Source organism: Melanaphis sacchari, unplaced genomic scaffold, assembly GCF_002803265.2.
Source record: "Melanaphis sacchari strain LSU unplaced genomic scaffold, SCAv2.0 Contig32_pilon_pilon, whole genome shotgun sequence".
Lineage (NCBI taxonomy): Eukaryota > Metazoa > Arthropoda > Insecta > Hemiptera > Aphididae > Melanaphis > Melanaphis sacchari.
In genome coordinates, this window is record NW_020271199.1 from 2,683,642 (window position 1) to 2,700,476 (window position 16,835).

A 16,835-nucleotide genomic window follows, 5' to 3' on the forward strand; every position below is an offset into this window, starting at 1 on the left:
TATTTATATTTATATTAAATTTCGTACCATTTTTTTATCGTTAATATATTTTTAACGTACATATGATTACATTATTTGTCCCCTGTTAATATTTGGCCAGGAAAAAAATGTTGACCCGAAATAATGATCCAGTTTGCCACCTTCTCTCCCCCCCCCTTCAGTAATATAAGTATCGGCATAAAATATGGGACGTTACGCAAGCAATATTGAATAACTTATCGACTTGTATATAATATGCGATTTGAAAAATTACGCGTATCAATATGCGCGACTTGTATCAAAATATGAAAAAAATATATAACCTAACCTAAACGCACAATTTATAAATAATTTGGAATCGCCATATAAAATACTACCGCTGAGTGGCCGGGCCGGTCCCAGTGGACGTACCCCACCCGCGCCGCCCGAGTGATGACACTGAATTCGCGGCAACAAACAACAATGGCGTTCAACAAGTACCGCCGCGTCGAGGGCCGCCCGCAAGTAAACCGAACGACAATATTATTGCTGTTGCGTGTTTATGATAACATACGCTCATTGAAAAATAATAACATAAAATATGTTAAAGCCGTCGCGAGTACGCGACGTAACGCGCACGCGCGGACATTGCGCACTACTCCCCGCCTGTCCATCGGTCGGCAGTCCGGATCGTCTCTACACCGAATGACGTCACGCGGAGAGGCTCTCGCTACCTCGCCATCCACAAACAACCCGCCCCGCCGCCGAATCGCTATAATATTATATTATTAGACTGCTAATATTATAATACTGTAGACGCGTCCCGCGGTTAAGAAATCCCTTCCGAATTTATTGCGACATCCTTGATTTCTTGTAGTCTATACTGATTATTAGATCACATTACATTAGAATATGCGAAATCATACGTGCATATTATTATAGTTCCATATTATTCTAAAATTCATTTTCCTCTCCATTTTTACAAGGAATTGGAACAGTAAAATTTCGGACTTGCGAAGTATATTTTCATCCACTCTTAAACCAGAAAATTACTCAAAAAAGTAACGTTATAGCTACAATAATTTCATTGATAGACAGTGCAGAAATCGGGCTATCGGGCTTTTTTATACTTGTAAAGTATAACATTGTAATACATAAAATAAAAAAATTTCTATTTATTTCAATATAACTTAATGCATATTTATAACACAAAGTCTACCTACCGATTTTTCATATGAAAGTATTTTTCAATGATATATCATCATTTGGTGTACTGATTTCCATGTAAATATTATACGTAACAATGCAATCTCACATAAGCAATCTTAGTCTATTTTTGATCGTACCATGTTCTTAGTCTATAGCAGTATAACATAAGCATAAAGAAATATAGTATATATAAATAATTAAAAGCAGTAGTTCCTAGATAGATTTTGATCAGATTCGACCTTAGATACAAAATTATAATATGTATGTGTTTGATCAAATTATCAATTTATCATATTAACTTACCTACTTTATGTCTTCGTGGAAGAAAAATTTCAAAATAATTAAAAAAACACTAAAAACAATACACACATATTATACAGCCCATGGAGACGAATATCCCCATAGATACGCTACTGTAGTATGCTTTATCATTAAAATACTGCGACATTGTGTACAAGTAATTTAAAAATGTTGATAAAAAAATGTTATGAAATAAAAATATTTATTTAAACAGTTGTAATATTTTAGTATTTTAATATTTTAATTATAAAGTTGATTGTGATTTGATTCGTTAAAGTAAATAACAATAGGTATCATGCAAATACTATATAAATGTCAATTTTAACTGGTAAATATTCGCCAAGACGACGACATTTAATCATTACTTTTGCTGGGACGACTTAAAAACAACATACTAAGATGTCATATAACAGTATATTATAAAATACAGAACCTATTTTAAAGTTGTTTAGAATAATAATCATCAGCAATGCATTAAGTTTTAATGATCTAGCAGATAGTAAGGCACCTATAATACCTACTTAATTGTTGATAGGTAGAATACTTGCATACTATACGAGTACCTTTTTTTCGATTATGTCATATTACAGAACATTAAGGCGCTGGAATAGTGAAAGGTTCTATATATATTATTTATTCTGCAAGTTTTTAAACGACAAGTTACTATTTCTCATGGTTTCAAATAGGTATCTCATTTTTATTTTTATTTAAAACATCGATTAATACCGAAGTATCTGAACTTGCGCTGTTGAACATGCCGTTGAACTTTGAACGAAAAGCCTCGAGCTATAATATTGTTAGTCCACATAGTATTCGTTAAACGGGCAACAATAATATTATTATAGGTGAACACGTCTCATCACTCTATACTATTAAAAGGATAAATATTAATTAGACTACAACTCGAATACAATAACGCAAAATAAACCGAGGCCTCGACTAGGATGTAACGTACGTAGGTACAAAAACCCGAACTGCAATTCGGATTTGACCCGTTTTGTAATTATCTTTAGGGCGCAACTGTTGTGCAGCCATATTTGTTATTATCGTTATAAACGGTATGCGGAGCAATAATATTATACCGTTCTCGGTCATGTCGAGTGCCGACCGATCATGATGGTTCGATGGAGGGTTCGACACACGAGTGTTTATATTATTATATAGTTGTTATTTTTTTTATTACAACAAAGAGTAAAATAAACATCGAAAGGGCCAGACTTGTTTCCAATTCAACGCATTTAATCAAACCGTATGATTTTTTCCACTTACGGTTTTGCCATCAATCGCTTTTAATGTCTTTACATCAAGACTGCAATTTCGCGTTATTTTTCCTCTCTTACTATTCTACCAACCGATAATACTATTGCCTCATTATAATTATTAATAATATGAGTTCTATACGTCCTAATAACCAACTATAGAAGAAATAGGCTGTATATAAATTATAACCCTATAGTAGTATAGTTAGTCTATTACGAGCTTTGATCATCATTTATGTATAAATATTTAGAAACGTTTACTTAATGTGATGTTATTACAGAAAGCTATTGTTATTCTAGAACGATTAAATTACCTTTATGAACTTATTTAAAATTTAAATAATTTAATTAGACATACTGGTTTTAAAAATGTAAAAAGTTAAACACCAGATATTATAATTTATCATTTAAATAAAGGATTTAATTTTCACACGAAACTAGAAATAAGTTCACTGAAATATATATTTGAAGCTTAAACTTTTTATTTGTTATGTTTTTAAATCATAAATATATATATTTATAAATGGAGCCAAAAATGTATAACAATTCATCAACTGAGAACGGCTGGGCCGATTTGGCTCAAATTTTTTTTAAATTGTTCGTAATTGCCAGGAAAAGGTTTTTACGAAAAAAAAATTATTAGAAAAAGTAAATGCTAACTTACTAATTAATTGTTTAAATTTTTTGTTGTCATAGTAAAAAAACAAATTAAAAATTATCCATCCATGTATAATATTATTATTATTTTATTAACAACCTTATTACGCTCCTATTATTTCTTTTCAATAGGATTTCGATTTTGTTATTTTTTGGAGAAATAAATAATATTTAAAAAAACTTTTTGGTAAAACAACGTTTGCCGGGTCAGCTAGTTATTAATAAATGAAAATAAAAACAAACAAAATAGTCATTTCAACAATATATCAACATATATAAATATGATGTAACTGATAGGAACAAAATTAAATCATAAAACATTAATAGAGTAGAATATAAATGTTTAATTATATTTGGTTGGTGTATCTCAGAATACGATAAGTTCCATCATCATAATATGGTAATATTATGTTGGTGATTATTATTATTTTACAATTTGAATTAGAATTATTAAGTAACTATAATTTCTATCGTTTTGACATGTTTATCAAACTATTAGGTATGTTTTGCAATGCAATCGACAACAAGATTTATTTTAAAATGTTTTTGTTATTTATATACAATTTGCAAAAATCAATAATTATGAAAATAGTACTTCCCAAAATAAATATTAAAAGTATAGTTACATAAAGTTTTATGAATAACTAGAGTCTAGACCACAGAGTAAGAATTTAAAAAATATCTATATAAATAAATTAAGTGTCAATCGAATTTTTATTCTATAAATCGTTCTATACAGACAATTTTTGGAACAAAAAATATTGAAAAACAGACAACAAGAGCAATTCAAGAAATAAAACCCTGGTTAACAGGAAAAATTATAAATAAAAATATTTTGCAAAGCATCTCATATGCTTGTATAAATAATTTTTAACAAAAAGTTAGGATCATAAAAAAAATTAAATTCATGAAATATATTTAGATATCATAGGAAAAAACAGTTATAACTTAAATAAACCCTTTAAAACCCTCTTCACAAATTATAAGAATTTGAATCTAATGGTAAAATTGTATTTGTACATTTCTGTATAATTTTACAAAATTCGAAATATATTGCATATTAAAACGAAAATTTTTTATATACTTAGTTTTTTTAAGTAATTGATTATTGTATATTGTTTAATTTGTAAATGTTATATAAATAAAAAAAATGTTCTTGCATATTTTTATGATTTTTACTGTATATTATATGACATATTTCGATACTTTTTAGTGTATAAAAATATGTGCTCTATTTATGACTAATACAGTAATACGTATATACAATTTTAAATGAATACTTTTCTTTGCTTTTTTTTAATTTTAAAATTAAAAGTAAAAGGGCTTTTTTTATGCAAGATATTGCAATTGAATTGCATTTGAATTTATTCAAATAAATTTTAAATCCATACCTTAGTTATTATAATAAATATTTCTATCTATAGTGCAATACTGTACTGCAAACTTAGTAAACGTGCATAATATCATACGTCATGAATGTACCATAATATAATAAGTATATTATTGCATTACCTATAATATGAGTATGGTAACGATAGAAGAATAGACTACACATTCAACGTGTACTACGAGTATAATGATAAAATTGTTATAAATGTTATAATAATCGAACATATACATAAGCCACTAAAAAATTAAGGAATGCCTTTTGAAATAACACGCGTTGTGTATGATCACAGTAAAAACAATCAAATGACGTTTGACAAAAAACTGTTTTACACTGGCGAGAATCACTTGGACTGTATTCCAAAGTTGAACAATCTAATTTTTACACTATAAAAAGAAAATATTGGCTGCGCAACATTGTTTTTAATTTTTTGATATCACTAATACAACAAAAATTTCTTACCGTATCAAAATGCATTGATTTTTTTCAAACTTGAATAACTTTTTGGTAATTCTGATATCGAAAAATTAAAAACAGTGTTCCAAAATCTTCTTACTTTTAGCATGAATATTTGGTTGCTTAACTTCAATTACAGATTGAAAATCCTTTCCCGCGTGAAAAAGTTGTTACTGTGTTCTACGTTTGCAAGACGGAGACAACGCGATTGTATCCTCTTAAGTATGTTCTATAATGTCGATGATAAAATTGTCTCGAATGAACATCGAATCAAAATAAATGATAATTTAATGTGTTAATTAATTTTTAAGTCATACTATATTATCATTAATTATTATCTAGTAGAATAAAAACATCGGTAATATACCAGTATGCCTGTATAATGTATAAAATATGTATATACGTGTTATTACTTACTTGTACTTATAATCATTAATAATTATATAAAGCCACCGGTGATAATATGGCAAAATACCATAAATATATATTATATAATGTGTATATCTGCGTGATTAATTTAACGGTTGAGTTCATATTATATCATTATTCATTATGAATGCTACAATCCATCGTAACCATAGAGTAATAATTATTCGAGATACGATATTATAATAAGTTCTGAAAATTTAACCACAAAATACATTATGAATTAATCAATCAAATATATATTTATTAATTATTATTACAAAACGATTACTCGTGTTTGTTCGTTACACACCGCCGTATCGCCTAGATTAATATAATACTTTTATTATGCATACATTATATATATTATGTACATACAGCAATAAATTGAAAGATAGTGAATGACATCATTGACGTCTGACAGACATCGATGAGAATATATAACACATGCGTCGTTAAATAAATTTGTTTTGTGCAGATAAGACTATAATCATTTTTTCTTAGAAAACAAATTATTATAATCCGATAGCGATACTATATTATATAAAGGACGAAATTATCGTATGTTTACGTCTTTATAGTTGTTTAAAAACTTTTCATTCCATATGATAATTTTTATTAATGGTAACGCCAGTTCTCTGCTTTGTATTACTATTGAATATCTAATGACGTCTGCAATATACAGATAATATATTATTATTATTATATAAGAATTTGATTTCTTGATATTTGTTTTTATGAGTACTGTATCTTGTAAAAACTGAAACTACGTGATTGAGATTTATTAAATAACAACACACGATACATTCATTACATTAGTTTTTAAACCATAACATTTATATTATACATTATTATTTACTAATTTTACTTTAAGTATAACATAGTCAAGTATTTTACATGAGGTGTTGCTAATACGTTTTTTAAATACATTTAAAATATAGGTTCCTTGTTTCGCACGGAAAATAAATATGGACGATTTGAACTAACATATTTTTGCGTTGAATGTACTACATAAACTATAGACACAGTCACACAGATCGATCTATATGCAAATAGCAAAATATGCAAATTAACAGAAGGAAGCCAGATGGCGGTCGAGCCGCAAAACTGAATAAAAAAAGATAAATTACCTATGTCATATTAATAAACTTAAAACCTTTGCCTTTCATGGCTGATCGGTCGGTAAATGGTCACCGATCAAGTGACGTTGTAGGGGAGTGAACTACGGCAGTGAAAAACACATTCCTATACATAGCGACGGGGTTGGAATGTAACGTGTTTAAGTGGCAAAACCTGTTTTTTTTTTAATAATAATATGTATATTTTATTTTTAATAAGGAAATTTATAACCATAAAAAACGATAACAGATACTATACCGCCATGGCACGCCCATTACGCAGTAAACGCAATATAAAAATGAGATTTCATTATTATTATTTTATTTATTAGGTACGACGTACACGGATAACTGACAGGGGATCCCAGATTTCTACAATGTAATCTAACAAAACCCAGGTCGGGGTTAAGTATGAGTGCCGGTCTGAAGCAATATATTTTTGAAATTCCTTTAGTAAATATTAACCATTACAACTATAGGAGTACAATATTTATTTTTATTTGATCAGTATCTAAATTTACCAAAATACCTTGTTTTTGCAACACAATAATTCAAGGTCATAAATTATGAATTTCACACCCCAAATTTTAAACTTGTCACATAGTATAGGGACAAACTATAATGTATTTTTTAGTATTAACTACAAGATTATTTTGGCTTTTGTTTAATTGTTTACCTGAGATAAATCACTACATTATGATTTTCTTTATTAATAAAAATTTATTTATTGACATCTAAAGGTTGTGAAATTATTAATATAATATTGTATTTTAAATTGATAAAATAATGTTTTTATACATTAAATAAATAAAATAAATCGTTATACTAATTATTATTATAATACACATTGAGCATATAATATATTTTCTATATTCTATACACATAAATTATGGTCTATCAATTATCCATTTTACTTTGGATTATCAGATAAATAGCCACTGAGATATTTGACAGTTGAATTTATATAACCAATATTTACAATTTACATATTCAAATACCTGAATACAGACGGGTCACACGCTCACATTTTAAGTCATACATATTTTACTTATAACATTTATTATTAAAATATCTATTGATATGCGCAGTAATATTTATGATTTTTATCTGCAGTATAATTTTGTTAGTCAAATAAACAGTTCTTTTTCTTTTTTTTTAGTTCATTTATTTGTGATTTAAAACAAAAAACGATATTAACCGTAATGTATGTAAACATAACATTAATATAACATTTTAATATTATGTAATGTATTACAATAATATAGTCGTATAAAAGGTTAGGTTAAGTACTCATTATAATATGACAATTTTTATTTTAAAATGGAATTCGTTTCTAAAATGATTTGATCGGTAATATATTTAGAGAGAAGGATTCAGGGAAGCAATTGCTCAGGATGCCAAATTCTGAATTGCATAAAGAGAGCTTGATGTTCAAGGTACTTATAATAATAATTATTACTTTAATACATTTGTAAAAATAAAATAAAATGTATAAAGTGCGTGTCAACAATAACGTTAACTGCATATTTTTTGTGTTCCAAAGATATACGGATAAAATCTAATCCGATTTGTGATCCGAAATTTCGTATAAATTAAACCCTATTGCAGCTCCAATTTTTTACATTATACCTGAATTGTGGTAAATATAAAATATTTACTATTTTATGCATAGACCTTAAGGTCTATGATTTTAAGGTATGACAGTATGGCTTGTGTATATCATACATTCATACATTTTAATATTATTGCTGCTAGTTCGACTTTCGATAATTTTAATATAGGTTTATAACATATTATAATTATATAAATGTTTTATTTTTTATAATTTTAAGATATGAATATCATATAAATTATCGTTAACTGTTTAATATTGATGGGTAATTTAAAATTTTGTTTTTTGGTACATATTATTTTATTCAATCTGTTTCAAAAAATGAACAATAAGAATAATTAATGATAGAAGCTAAATTAAATTAAATAAAAAAAAAAAATAAATAAATAAATAAATAATAATAATAATAATGACAGGTTAGACGGATTGTAGAGGCCTCCCAGTGGAGGTACTACGTTTTAAATTAACCGATTCAGATTAATAAATTAAAAAATATATTAACCGAATTTTTATTTATGCCAAATTATTAATTTTTGTAAATATATGAGTACATGTTAAAATCAAATTGCAAAATAAAATTTTTAATCTACCTGCAACAATAATACTACAGACACTGTGTAATGTGAATGCTGATAGGATGGAAGTTTAAATTTAATAGCATATAACATTTAATTTTTATATTTTTACTTAGTAAACATATACGAAGAAAAAAAAACTTGGGCTGTAATTTATATGTACCTATGTAATTTTTATAGGGCGTTAATACTTAAGATTTGACAAATCATTGTGTAGTATGTTTACTGTGGGAGTTACATCATTTAGCATCCTATAATTAGATCTATATTGTTAAATATTAATGGAAAATATGCTACTGAATTCAATAATATAAACCTTAAATAATATATACGTTTATAAATCATAGTTATATATTTTGTAGATTATATAAGACAAAAAAATTATGGTAAATTTTTGATAAAAGTTAAAAAGACAATAAACAATACTTAAATCATAAAATAAATACATTATTATCCTTCTCCCGTTTGTAGTGTAATTTATGTATAGCTAGCTGAACTGATAAAATTCCGAGAAAATTAAAAAATGAAATAAAAGATGTGCCTCGAGTCAATAAGGGATCAAACAAAAATAAAAATATAGTTTTTTTATTAATACAAAACAAACTTTTTATTTGTTTAAAACGTTTTTTTTTTGTTTTGATTATTTTTTTTTTTTTAATGTTCTTTTTTTGTAATGTTTTAAACATTTTATAGAAAAAAAAAATTGTTTATTTAACAATGCTTTATTTAAAGTGCAATATATAGTACATTATAAAGTATTTTCATTCTTAAATTATCTATACTCTGGCTGTATGTACTTTGAACTACAAACAAAATGTATGCTTCATAAAAAAAATCGCTAAACAATTATAAGTTTTTTCAAATATTTTAAACAAAACTAATTGTTACATTCCAACCCTGAATCAAATCCACGACAATGCACATCATATTATATTATATTACAGAGCTAGTACGAATTTCCTATCAAACATCGGCTTAACAAGTTTTACATTTTTTAACGCGTGAATTACACGCGTTATATTACGACTAAAGATAAAAGCAACTGTTTCAATGCTCTTATAAAGATAGAACAGGTAATTGAAGAACAGAAATCGTATACGTTCATGTAAATTAATGATAATTATATTTCGAACTGAACAAACGGTTTATCAGTTGATCGCATTTTAAAAATCTCCACCACAACATGTATCATAGAAAACTACAAAAATGTAAATCTTTTAGGGTTTTATGTTGATAGTATATTGTATTCTAGTATTACTGTACGCATATACCTAGAATGGTAGTGTGGCGTTGCGGGGTCATCGGTTCAGCCCACAATAGTAACTGTGGTTGCCCGGCTGTATGGTCTATTATAATATTATGTATGTATTACAAAATGTATAGCTACCGATGATCGCTTTTACATTACGTAAAAAACAGATTATTGTACTATACAATGACAAATCTAAGTGTCTGAATACTATTATTACTATTTAACATATTTTATTGAGCATAACACATATTATAATATTATTTACATTACATTATATTATATACATCGTTATCTACCAGAATTTATAAACAATTTGTTTTGGAGTTCAATGTTAATTTTAAGTATGAAAATATTAAAACATGTGAGCGAGCGCGAGCGCGGCACGTGTATGTGCGTGTGTGTGTGACTGGTTTAGATGAAGGTTCATTATATTTTAAATGAAGGGTAAGAAAGAATTGGCACCAAGACAGAAAAATATAATGTTTGAATTACTTTCGTTTCGATCATTAATTAACCATTACAGCAGGTAATCATATTTGGAAACTAAAATAACTAAAAAAGTAGGTAAAAAATAATAATATAAAATATGTTTTTTTTCTCGAAATAATAGACAATAATACAATTTAAACACTATATAATAAATTTAAGTGTACAATTTCAAAATTTAAATACTATTTCTAAAATATTATAAATTATTTTAAACGTAATTTCTTGTGGAAAAAAAGAACCATAATAATCTAATGCCGTGGTCAAATTAAATCAAAACATTCCATTTTTCAGGTAAGTATTATATAGGTTTTTAAAATGCGGCAAAATACAATTAGGTATACTCCAAATATTTTTTCAAAACCAATTATTTCCACGTAATTTCAAAACAGACTATATTCTATGTCATAATTAGAGCGCGAATTTCTATGCAATTGCTTATTTTTTTTTCCCTTTTACTTTTTTGGATTTTTGTCAGTTATCTTCACGAATCATAACAATTTGAATTTAATGGTGAAATTTTTTTTTGCATATTTCTGCATATTTAATGATTATTGCATATTTCTACAAAATTCGAAATATATTGCATATTAAGCAAAAATTTTAAAAAAGTTGTGTAAAATAACATGTTGTAAAGTAGAAACATTAAAAATAATTTTGTTGGTATTAAATTATAATTATAGCGCGGATTTATAAATTATAATCGCTTATTACTTTTTATTTTCATTTTTTTTAGATTTTTTTCAGTTATCTTTACAAATTATAAGAATTTGAATCTAATGGTGAAATTTTATTTGTACATTTCTGTATATTTTTACAAAATTCGAAATCTTTACATTTATTTCAACCCTCAGAATTAAATCGATTTTCGATCTTTATTTTTAAAAGTATTAAAATATATTATTGTAAATGGCACAAAAACATCACCATATAACTACGCAGTAGAAATTCTCACCATTCACTATGCTCGTATTACAATGTAGCCAGTATAAGTATTGTATTTTAATCGGGTACACTATACAGCCTATACGTTTTGTTTGGGGTTTTTATTGTAAAAATGTTTTGAACCCGTCACCGGCGTCATCCGTTATAAATCTTATCAATAACCATTATAAATACATCTACGGTTTCACGTGAAAATGGAACAATTATAATGCATCGTGTTAAGGGCGCCATAATATTTAGGTAGGTAAGGTACTGCTGTCTGCAGCAATTGACGCCAGCGCGGCGCGACAACGCACCTATACACCAAATCCATACAACCCGCACAAATATCATGAGATCTTATAGTCACTAGTTTGGCTCCACACAGGTCGGTAAATGTCTATAATATAGGTGGGCACCTATTATATTTATTCGTTTAAATATAAAGAAACAGATAAATCAAACACTCGTCTTACAAATAAAAAACACCGACGCAGTACAATATATATTATTTATATATAATACATACGTCTGTTCAATAATACATTATACAGTTTATACCATGTCTTACACGCCCCATTGGTGTCAGTATATGAATAAAATATATTAGAAATATACTGTGCGTTATTTTTTTTTTTCGTATGATTTACCCGAAACGTAGATGCGTGTAAAACACGCACAAAAAAAGAAGGTTCGTTTCGAGGGATCGTCACGGTGATCGTTATTCAGAGTCGTGGAACAAAACCCTCTCTGCGCACGAGGGTGGTGACTGTAGGCGATGTGTGGTAGATAATTGTGTTTTGGCGACTCGCATCTGAACAATAATAATATAATATATTATATTCTTATTATTATATCGCAGTATGTGGTGACGCCGTAATGTCGGGACTTGGAAAGGCCTTTATAATATTTTACTAAATTGCGACTCTGCACCATACATTTAACTTAGGAGTACATGTGTTTACCATATTCACAGATATGAAAAAAAAATAATAGTAATAAATTTCCATAGAAATATGTTAAAACGAAATAAAAATACGTACAAGCAACAAGTGTTTATACTTGGTTAAAACGATTATTTTGAATTATGTTGTAGTATAAATGAAGAAAAAAATTTAATATTTGGTATTATTTTATTTAAAGAATATTGTTTATCAACAATATTATTAGCTATGATATTTATTTGTTAAAAACTAATATTAGGTAATAAAAAAAAAAAACAATACACCTATACGTTTGCATTTAATTTTAATTTTATTATAGGTATCTAGGTACACGTTATTTATGTATTATACTATTATACCTGTAAACAATTATTCATGAAGCCTGTCTGTCGTATATTTTGTTATCTTCTTAGTTTATATTACGTAGAAACTTAATTTCTAAGTATAATATTGTTTACATAAATTATAATTATCATTATTTAAATTAATTTTTATTTAAACACGACAAATCCTTGTAAATAGCCAATCTAAATGTCGTAGTCAATTTGTAACCTAAATATGTAGTTGTGTTACATATTTACATACATACTTAGTTTTTCACTTTAAAGAATTAAATGGTACACATGTCATAACATAGCAGGACCGATTCAATAGATAGTGTTGCTTTAAAGAAATGTATTTTTTCGCTTTTAATAAACATGTGTAATCAAATTATAACGTGTCATGAAGAATAAAATATATTCAATTTATAAGTATAACGTATACTATAAACAATATAAAATGGATATGTCATCTCTTTAAATATATTATTATTATTATTATTATTATTATTTGTATACAATAGACCTATGAAGTAGCGTTCTTGAAGTCTTGTTAAAGGCCCCGTTGATACCAACGTTAACACTTACCAAATGCCATTAATATACAATATATATATATCACTAACCAACAATAACTTTTTTTAATGAAATAAGAAATAAATTACTTGTAGTTTATCATTATATATTATCTATAAGAGTGTTACTAATAGACTAAATTTAAGAAGTTATATTAATTATATGATAGATGATTCAAAATTCTTAGTATATTTTAAACCCAGCTATTAAAGTATTGGATTAAGCTGTTAAAAGTATTTGTCATTAATACAAATTCAATGGTTTTTCGAGGGGTAAGGAAGATTTTTATAGAACTATAAAAATAATACGACCTAAGATAGGAGCTATCACCCTACGACTCCACTCGTTCGTATTCACTATTGTTAGCAGTCCCTGATTTAATAAAATTAGGGCCAAGTGCACAATTTTTGGGGGCCCCCTACCCCTACCACCACAAGTCAAAAAAATGTTCCAGAAAAAGTACAGTAAATAGATGGTATCTTATAAAGTTACATGTATTAATAAAATATAATAAAACAAATAAAGATTAGTAGGTACTTACATTAGTTCACATTTGTTAATGACTAGAAATATTTTTAAAATTTTTAAATATTTCATAAATAAAACAACAACTAGATATAAAAATTAGTTAACAAAAGATTTCAAAAACTAATAAATTTGACGTTTAAGTTTTTATTAAATTTTAAACAAGTACCATTAAAAATATTCATCATAACACAATGCATTTAAATGAACACACATTATTTCAGATGGAAATGATAAACTCATTAGTTAAATAATTATAGGTATTATAATTTATATTATATTTTATGTTTTAGTAACCTAGCACTTACCTAGTATTTTATTAAATAATCGATCCATAGACCCCAATAGCTTTTTTTTTTTTTGTTCTTCTTTTTCTAATTTAAGTTTTCGTTTAACCGCCCCGCTTAAATACTGCCGCGACATATTAGTATTTAACTTTTAAAACAATTATATTTAGAAGTCTAAATAATATTCATGAAAATTAAAAAAAAAAAAAAGTTTCGAATATTATAAATTATTACATTAATGCTCACCTATTCAAATACACGTGAGACTCGTGTAAGCGATGAGCGTACACATTTATAAACCACGGTACTGACAAATATACAAATATGAAATAGGTAACGACTAATGGCTAAAGCATAATATTCATAATAATAAAATAAAAAGATAATAATATTGTCATAAATGATATATGGTAAAGTGATCAGTGATGTGCGGGCACAACATTAACGTCTAACATGTACGACAACATTGGACAACAATAACTATATTAGTTTATTTATAACATTTAATTAATGTTTTTCGCTATTCATTTCCGTGGATAACTGAATAACCTAAACCAATGGTTCTAAAAATGGTAATTGTGGGAGCGAAATGCGTCACCAACGACGGTTTAATCATTAAATACTGGGCTGGAAGAAATATATAAATAGTTATTACTTATTATGTATCAAATATTTCCGATCTTCAAACAATTCTCTATTGTTATTATTTTAATATGTTGTATTGAGGTGTGGAATGACTTATACTAGTATAAGGTCTATGGGAATTATAATTTATTAAAAATAATTAATTTAAAAAAAAATTTTAACATAGAAAATTTTCTACAATTCACGGAGATCAGGGGCCCTCCAAAATTGGGGGCCAAATGCAAGTGCTCCATCTGCACTTGCGTAAATCAGGGCCTGATTGTTAGTCATGATTTGTATTGGGCCGAACACTCGATCTTAAAAATGTATAAATATGGAGCAATTTATAGACGGCACACAATCAACTGATCGGATTTTTGCTTACCTGCGTGATTTGAAATCCGGGCCTTAAAAAAATATACGTTTGTTTACCTAATTAACCGATATGTTTAAAGCAAGTGATATTCAAGGCCACGATTTCTCAATTCGACTACATTATGTCATAGTCTTGGTATAAGCAACGTTAAGTTTAAATTATTTAAAATTAGTTTTTGATCTTTACCACAAGAAAAATGAAATCCAATCACAGATATTTTTTTTAAATGTTAGACAATTTGTTAAAAGTTATAAGTATAATTTTAATAAGCAATCTGTGAAACTGTTTTTAAATTATCAATTATATCCACCTGTAATTAACAAAAACATTATTTAAATGTTAAGATAATTCAAAACACCTATAGCTGTCACCCACGTGCTCCTCCCCCGTGTATAGTTGTTTGCTAATTGTAAGGTTGTTTCATGGCTCCAAAAATCCTGTCTATCTATCTTACAACTTTTTTTTTTTATGTGAAGAGCAATTGAACTGTATGCAGAGTAATGTAATATATTAATTTGTAGGTCAGAAAATTAGAACATTTAATACAATACACCCCTTACAGATAAAAAATTTAAAAATTTAGAGATGTGATGTCACTTAGGACTTAGGAGAGTATTTGGTAAAACTCTGAAAAAAAATAGACCTCGCGGAGAAACCCAAAAAATTAGCTTTATTTTTTAATTTTTCAAGAACTTTATTTTTATTTTTTTCACAAAAGTGATGCTAAAACTTTCAGCAGATTGTCAAATATAACAATAAAAAGTTTTGTAACGATACGTTCAACGGTGTGGATTTGTATGCGTGACAAAAAATCGGGACTTGCTTTAATAGTATAGATAATTTACTTGTATTTAACGTTGGATCACTCTTATTAAATAATAACAACAATAAAAACATAACTGATAAGTGATAACCAATTATTAATAAATAATAATGTTTACAGGCGATTGACACAAAATTCATTATATTTTAAAGTTTAAACAAAACAAAATTATTTTTCATATTTTATTATTATTGTACCTACCTATCTACTGTAACTCTGTTATTGGGTACTTTTTTACTCGTATCTGTTACACAATCATACCTAGATAGAGCTCTCGTAATATCTTATAGATATGTTGTATGATAACAAGTATGAACATACCTATTAAAAATAACCTAGCATCTCATACCATATTTTTATTCTGCTATCAGTGTTTACTTGGTTGCCGCCTTGATCTGTTGTCGTTGCCCTGTATTTAAATATATCTCTTTGGTGGTATATTTTGATCTTTGTGATTCACTGATTTGGTTGTGTCGATTACTGCAGATGAACATGATGAGTTCAAGTTCCCAAATGGAATTAGAAAACAAATATTTTGAATGGAACGATGAAGTAAATTTTCTAAACATTATCTCTGTAGTGTTCAACAATTGGTCAGATTTGAAAGTGAGTAGAACTTAATTAAATTGCTACTGTTTTCTCTAGTGTTTTTTTGTAATATTAATTTTTTTTTAAGACAGTTGTTGATCGTACCTCAGGAGTTTTGCGCATTAATGCATATAATGATATAAGGACATTTATACAGAATTTAATGGATTGTGT